A 6785-nucleotide genomic window follows, 5' to 3' on the forward strand; every position below is an offset into this window, starting at 1 on the left:
AGCTTCTGAACTCTGTGACCTTGGTAAACTTACTTAACTTCAGAGTTCCCCTTCTGTTCCTCATCTGATAAGGAGGATCACAGCAGCCTCTGCTCAAAAAGGGCTATTTTGAGACCCTTTTTGAATTAAATAATTCAATTGAATAATTCAAATGAATTGTTAGATATAAATGCTTAGAATTCCTGGCATTCAATCATTTTTAAGTATTATTATCATCATTATATTATTATTGTTATTACCATAACTCAGGCACTAGGTGACATGCTGGAGACACAGGAGTAGACAAAGCACATGCAGTTCTTGCCCTCAGGGAGCTTATGAATAGTAGGGAAGACAGACATAAAATAATGACACTGACAAGTGAGTAAACATAAACTGGTATGTGATCTCAAGGAAAGGAACAGGATGCTCTGAAACCCTGTAACAAGGGCCTGGCTGAAAATGAAGGCTTCTAAGAAGGAAGGATGAGTAGGGTTAGCTGGATATGTGGACTACTGGGGGCACTGTTCCAGGCAAAGGGAACAGCATATGCTAAGTGAAAGCTCAGTATGGCTCCAGTAAATGTTATGTGTACAGACTTCTCTTGAGATGATATACAGAATAACTGTATTTGAATAACGTCTTTATAAACTACAGCTTTAGAAAATAGTTTAGTTCTACAAATAATTCTGTGTATTAGGTTTTTTCTTTACCCATTTTGATCAAGTAATGAGAGCTAGGTAAGCAACTATAAAGTCAGGGTTTAGTTTATTGATTACTTGCAAGAATTCAGTCAGGCCCTGGATGGGTAGCTCAGTTGGTTAGAGCGTTGTTCAGATATGCCAAGGTTGTGGTCAGGTCACATACAAGAATAAAGCAACAAATGCATAAATAAGTGGAACAACAAATTGATGCTTCTCTTTCTTTCTCTCTCTCCCTTCTTCTCACTCTAAAATCAATAAATAAAATTTTAAAAAAAAGAATTAGATCACCTCAGGTGCCTTGTAGTATCTATTCCCTTACCTATTTTATAAGATCTCTGCTCTGTTTTTAGCTATTATTTTCCCATTTTATTTTGAAATGTTAAAGGGCCCTTAAATCTCCCTGGAAATTGGCAGGCTGTAAGGTCAAATATTTAAAATAAAATATATTGATTATAGACAGTTTAATTGGTTAGAGCCCGGTTGAGGAGACAGAATGTGTATGGAAGTATGCTGAGCTCCCTCAGGAGGAGGCACATTGAAAGAGATGGCTCACAACCTGTCATTGGGATCAGCCTCCAAGGGAAACTGCCAGTGCCATGGCTCTGGGGGTAGGTGTTTCAGTAGATATGGAGCCCAACAGGAAGCATTGACATTGACTTTCCGAATTTCAATGTAACCATATGTAAATGGAAACAATGTATTAGCATTTCTGAGCTTCTAGAAGAGGAGGCTGTGTGTGCTGAGCCTCCAGATATACTTGGTTTGCCAGTTATTTTCTGGGGTTGCTTTTTTCAAATACCTGATGCATTTGTCTGCAAGGAAAAGAAATGAAAGCACCGGGGAGTTTTGTGTGCAGGCCTGGGTGCCTGGCATTCACAGGTTCCACTTCCAAAGCAATCTACCATTACCTGTCTGGAAACCAGCAGGGAGAACAGCAAAATTCTTCAGTCACACTTCTCTCTTTTCCATCAGCTTTTCACATCTGGCCGTCCTCCCTGCCACCAATTCCTCACAACCATTCATTCAGCAAGTATTTATGGAGCACCTCGTAGGATGCCAAGGACATCACTAAAGGCTGGGGACAATACAAAATCAAACCTATTGCACGCACCTCTGTCCCTCCCCGCATCCCCCCACCCCCCGAATGAACCCTTGGGAACAGAGGTGCTCCTCCAGGACTTCCTTCTCAAGTAAAAGGCAGACACTGGCCCAGCTAGAAGAGGAGGATTGTGCTAAAGGTCCCACAATGAGGAAGCCTCCCACATATACTGACATAGGAAGGAGGTAGGAGGGGGCGAACAGGAAGCATGCAAACTTCTCTAGCTTCTCTTTCTTTTCCCATCCTTCTGCTCCTAGTAGGGGAGAAAACAGAGATCTCATGCTGACTTGAAAAGGTCTAAATTGAGAGGCCTGACTTGGAAACAATGAGATTGTGTCTAGTAATGAGAACTAACATCTGTATGATGATTAAAATTTACAGAGAGAGTTTTTATGTTCATAATTTCAGTGAACCCTCAAAGCACCCTCCAGTGGGGGTGTGCGCATGATGGCTTTTCCAAGACATGGAATGGGGAGGCTAAGAAGATTTGGTCCCACTGCTAGAAATGAACCAACTGGAGGCCCTAATCCAGATCTTTCTTTGTCCCCCTCACATTGGGCTCAGTTCACACAACCATCCCTGCCACGTTTGCAGTGAAGCTGCCATGCGCAAATCTACAAAGAGTCCTTATGTCAGTCTGCTTTTCCCACACAGAGCAGACACCACTTATCTTTATTTAAGGGAGGGGACAATCTTGCAAAGGGAAATCACGGTTCTTATCAACAGAGGAAAAAATGGAGGTTGCACTAAGTTAATCAAGTTACCTCAGGTTTTGTAGCTATAAGCAGTGGACCTGAAATTTGACCTACAGGGACTCTGAGCCCAAAGTGCAGAAGCAGGAACATCAGCACAAGCAAGATGAAGCCTGGGGCCACCGTGGGGCAGGGGACAAAAATACCTTGCTTAAGCCAGAAGCCCTGGGTAGTGATGCCATTTTCCTGCTGAGTCACCTGTGTGACCTCTCTGGTTCATCTATAAAGTGAGTAAGATAAGGTTGTAATGTGAATAAAATAAAATGTGTGCATATAGTACACCTACTCTAAAACTCCACACAAGGCATGAACATTCCCAGAGGACCCTGAGCTACTGCCCGAACGTGGAGAGAGAATATACAAAAACCTGCAGACAGTTGTCCTTCAAAATAGGGGAACATTGACTGAAATGAAGTGGATGCTTCAATCCTGGGTCTCCTCAAACCACCTCGGTCCTTATGGACCACTGGGCACTTTGAGGAACCAAAAGTCACTCCTGAGCCCAACGCAGCCAGTGATTCCTGAAACGTGCTGAGTGGTGGGGGCCAGAGGGGCCTTCTTCCCCTGGGAGCACAAAATGGCTGGTTTGGCCACATTCCCCAACAGCTATTTAAACGTTCCAGGTGCTAACACTGCCCAGACCCCCATAACTCACTTATATAACTTCTCTGATTCCCACTCATATCCACTTATTTTCTTTGTAAATCAGCCTAAAGATTTGAATCCTTTTAAAATCATCCAATGCATCGGGAATCAACTCACCGCCTCAACAAATATCATTGAGCACCTCCTATGAGGACACAGTAGAAAAGAGAGTGGCGAATGGCACGCTTTAAAATCCACAGAGGACTTGATGGAGGGCAAAGTGTGGCCTGTCTCAACTCTTCTTCTAGGTCGTCTCTTTGCAGAAACATAAACAGTTCTTCCCTTGGGTTTGCATATTTTATATCTGCATTGACTTGATTATTTTGCCATGACTTCTTTGGCCATCAACATTCTCAACTTTCCTACAGTCCAAATTGAACTTTTTCAAAGACAGCCCCATTTTCCTACTTCATTTTAGGAAAGAAAACACTAGAGAGTTCTCAGATAACTGTTTGTTTTTTCCAGAATATGGTAATAGGTAGTACCTTCTTTAGTATTAACATAAATACAATCAATTAAATCACACCAGTCAAAACAATTTAACAAAGTGCACTTTGTCATGCAGATAACTTTGTTCTTATATTCTTCCATTTCCTTGGATAAATTCAGAAAAGCAAACTCAAAATTCAATTAAGGGCTTTCATCAAGAAAAGGCCTTCTAAGTACTCAGGAAGTTCAAACTGTACAGGATTCAGCTCTCGGGAGTGGTAGGCAGAGTTTTTAACAGCGGTGAGATTTGTTCCTTGGAGAACACATTCTGTACCATGTTCACTGAACCTTCTAAGTAAACCAAGAAGGAGGAGGAAAAAAAAGAACTAACAAAATAATCCATTACAGAACTAGGTAAATTGGAACATTCCAAAACAGCCAAGTAGCCTTCAGTATTTTCACAGGGGCTGGTAGCTGGGCTCAAGCCCCAGCATACCCTGAGTGTGAACAGGTGGCCTCCTCACTGCTCCAGCTTAGATCATTTGTTATGGCCACCCTCCCAAGCACCTGAATGAACACACTAAGTCTTATTGTCCTTCTTCTCAGGGTCATTTAAAATGTTGGAATCATCTTTCTCAAGAACTGTTCATTAAAGACCTTTGAAGTCCAATTCCTATGATATGCTCCTAACCAGCTTTGCTCATCTCCTATTCTCTTCCCATAGTCACCCATATTTGGTCCCGCTACGTCATTGAGTGTTCCTTGATGGTGCCCCAAATTAGCAGCTGTTGATTCTGGCTCTTGCTCCTCCCTTTGGATCGTCTGTCCTCCACATTTCTGGTCATTGAGCCTATAATATTCTGTCCCTCCTTCAGAAGCCATCTCAGTGCTATGTTCTTCATTAAATCATTTGAAATTCCCCCCAAATCTGATGAGATGTCTCCATCTTTGTCATCACTCACTCCATTGCGTTTTGCCTTCTTAAGTGACATTTTTCATTCTGCCTATGACATTGTAATCTCCTGAGCACAGAATCCATGTCTTATCCAAATATTTAGCCTCTTTAATATATATATGGCCGAGGATGCTGGCCCAGGATAGAGGCGCGGTTCCAGGAAAGTTGATATCTTTTCTACTGCAACACATACTGTACACATTCTTTCTCTGTTCTCTGGGGCTGTGGAGAGAACAGGCGCAAGGGAAGCCAGTTGGCCTTGGTGCAGTCAGATTGGAGAACTGGGGTATGTGGAACCTGCACAACCCCAGGAAAACTGTTGGCCGTGCAGGGGGGGGGCCTATGTTTCCATAGAGGGAGGAGTTGCTGAGACATGCAGCCCAGGATACAATACTTTAAAGATGGTTGTTGCATCCAGGTCTCTTGGCTCCACCAGGAATTTGAAGTCAGTGCAGTGTCCAGGAAGACCGACCAGGAACAGAGCTGTCAGACATTTTATGGCATGCTACCTGAAAAATCCTACCAGCAGCAGTGGCTGGGAAGGGACACAAGGTCAGACACTGAAACCAACATAATCTTGAAATCCAAGCCAGGAATACTGCCTAAACTGATTGGAAGGGAGGAAAATGGTGGCTTTGTGTCGTGCTGGGTGCAGCATTTTTGTTTGCAATAGCTCCAAATTCCCAAATGGTTTTGGGTGCAGAGGGTGGTGATCTGAACTGGAGTGTAGAAGACCTGGTTCCTAGCTTGGGGTCCAACATTAAATAGCTAGGTAACAACATTGGGCAAGTCATTTAACCTCCCTGGGCCCCATTTTCTTAGCTCCAAATTCTAATAACCTGAGATAAAATTTGAGAATGTCACAATTTATCTGTTATAATACCAATTCAGATGGGGTTTGGCATAGCATCCCCTTGGCCATTTATTCCTAAAATGTTTTTCTCCTTTGGCTTTTTTTCTTTTGTATTTATTTTATTTTATATTATTGAATTTATTGGGATGACAGTGGTTCGCAAAACCATATAGGGTTCAAGTGCACAACTTGACCAACCACCATCTGCCGCTACATCAGGTGTTCTCTGCCTCTAACAGTGTTTATTTCTGTCCCCATTTTCCTCCAAATATGGAATAATTTATGAATTTGCATGTCATCTTGGCACAGGGGCCATGCTCATCTTCTCTGTATTGTTCCAATCTTAGTACATGTGCTCCCGAAGCGAGTACTTCTGCTGTACTAACCCCAGCACACGAGAGCCCTCTGGGGCTGCAATTACTCACCCCACTGTATTTTGTGTCCAGTTACAATTCCACTGGGACTCTTCAGATCAACATCCCATACAGTGAAGCTGTTTCTGTGTTTCTAAGGAACAAGAAAAGAAGGGATTCTATATGTTGAGTAATCTCATATATGTAAGAAGGCACAGTCCAGGTCCCATTATCACTTCCTCTTAGTAACAACATGTAGTGAAGCCCAGCCTTTGGAGAATGCTGAATCTTCAGAGGCATTTGACATAAGAGTAAAAATCCACATGACTAAATAATAGGACTCACATGTAAAATGTTATTAAAATGTGAAACAGGTTTTCACAATGTAAGCATGGATGGTACTCCATTTTCAGAAGATCTATTTTGATACATTATGAGGATATATTTAACTTTTTAAGGAAACAAATGCTTATTAGGTGTCAGCAAATAACTAAAATAAGAAACAAAGAAACACATGGGCTTGGGGTTCACAAGAGTAAGATCTTTTTTTTAAAAAGAAGCAATTGCTTTCTTATGGCTTTTAAACATTGTCCAAAGAAGGACAAGCACTAATATTTTTTGAACATCTACTTACTTGCTCAATCTTGTGATAATTGCTTTCCTTATGTTACGCTATTTAATAGCCACAAGAACCATGTTTTTACATGATTTTAAATTTGAGAAAACTAAAACAAACATTCAGACCCATGCCCCTATGACTTCAGACTTTCTTCTCTTATTTTATTTTTTTATCCCACAGTATATTATAAATCTAGAATGTAACCTCAAAAGGTCTTAAATTTCAACCATCCCTCCTGCTTCCATAATGCTCAAGTCTGCTCCAGGCATGACTATTTTTATATCATCATTGAGCTAGCTCCATCCTGTCCTTAGTACCTTGCATAGAAGACTTTCCATTACATTTGTTGATCACTCATTTCAAGGGCTAAAAAGCCCTTAGGATGAACAGGCATTCC

General features: G+C 41.7%; 1 non-coding gene across 1 annotated transcript; it reads right to left on the bottom strand.

The window, feature by feature from the left end:
- Positions 1-5680: 5680 nt before the first annotated feature.
- On the bottom strand, positions 5681-5787 carry LOC136321648 (U6 spliceosomal RNA). Its single transcript, XR_010728793.1, has one exon. It is a non-coding gene; the product is annotated as a U6 spliceosomal RNA (small nuclear RNA).
- Between the last annotated feature and the right edge of the window lie 998 nt (positions 5788-6785).

This window comes from Saccopteryx bilineata, chromosome 1 (assembly GCF_036850765.1).
Source record: "Saccopteryx bilineata isolate mSacBil1 chromosome 1, mSacBil1_pri_phased_curated, whole genome shotgun sequence".
NCBI classification, from domain to species: Eukaryota; Metazoa; Chordata; class Mammalia; order Chiroptera; family Emballonuridae; genus Saccopteryx; species Saccopteryx bilineata.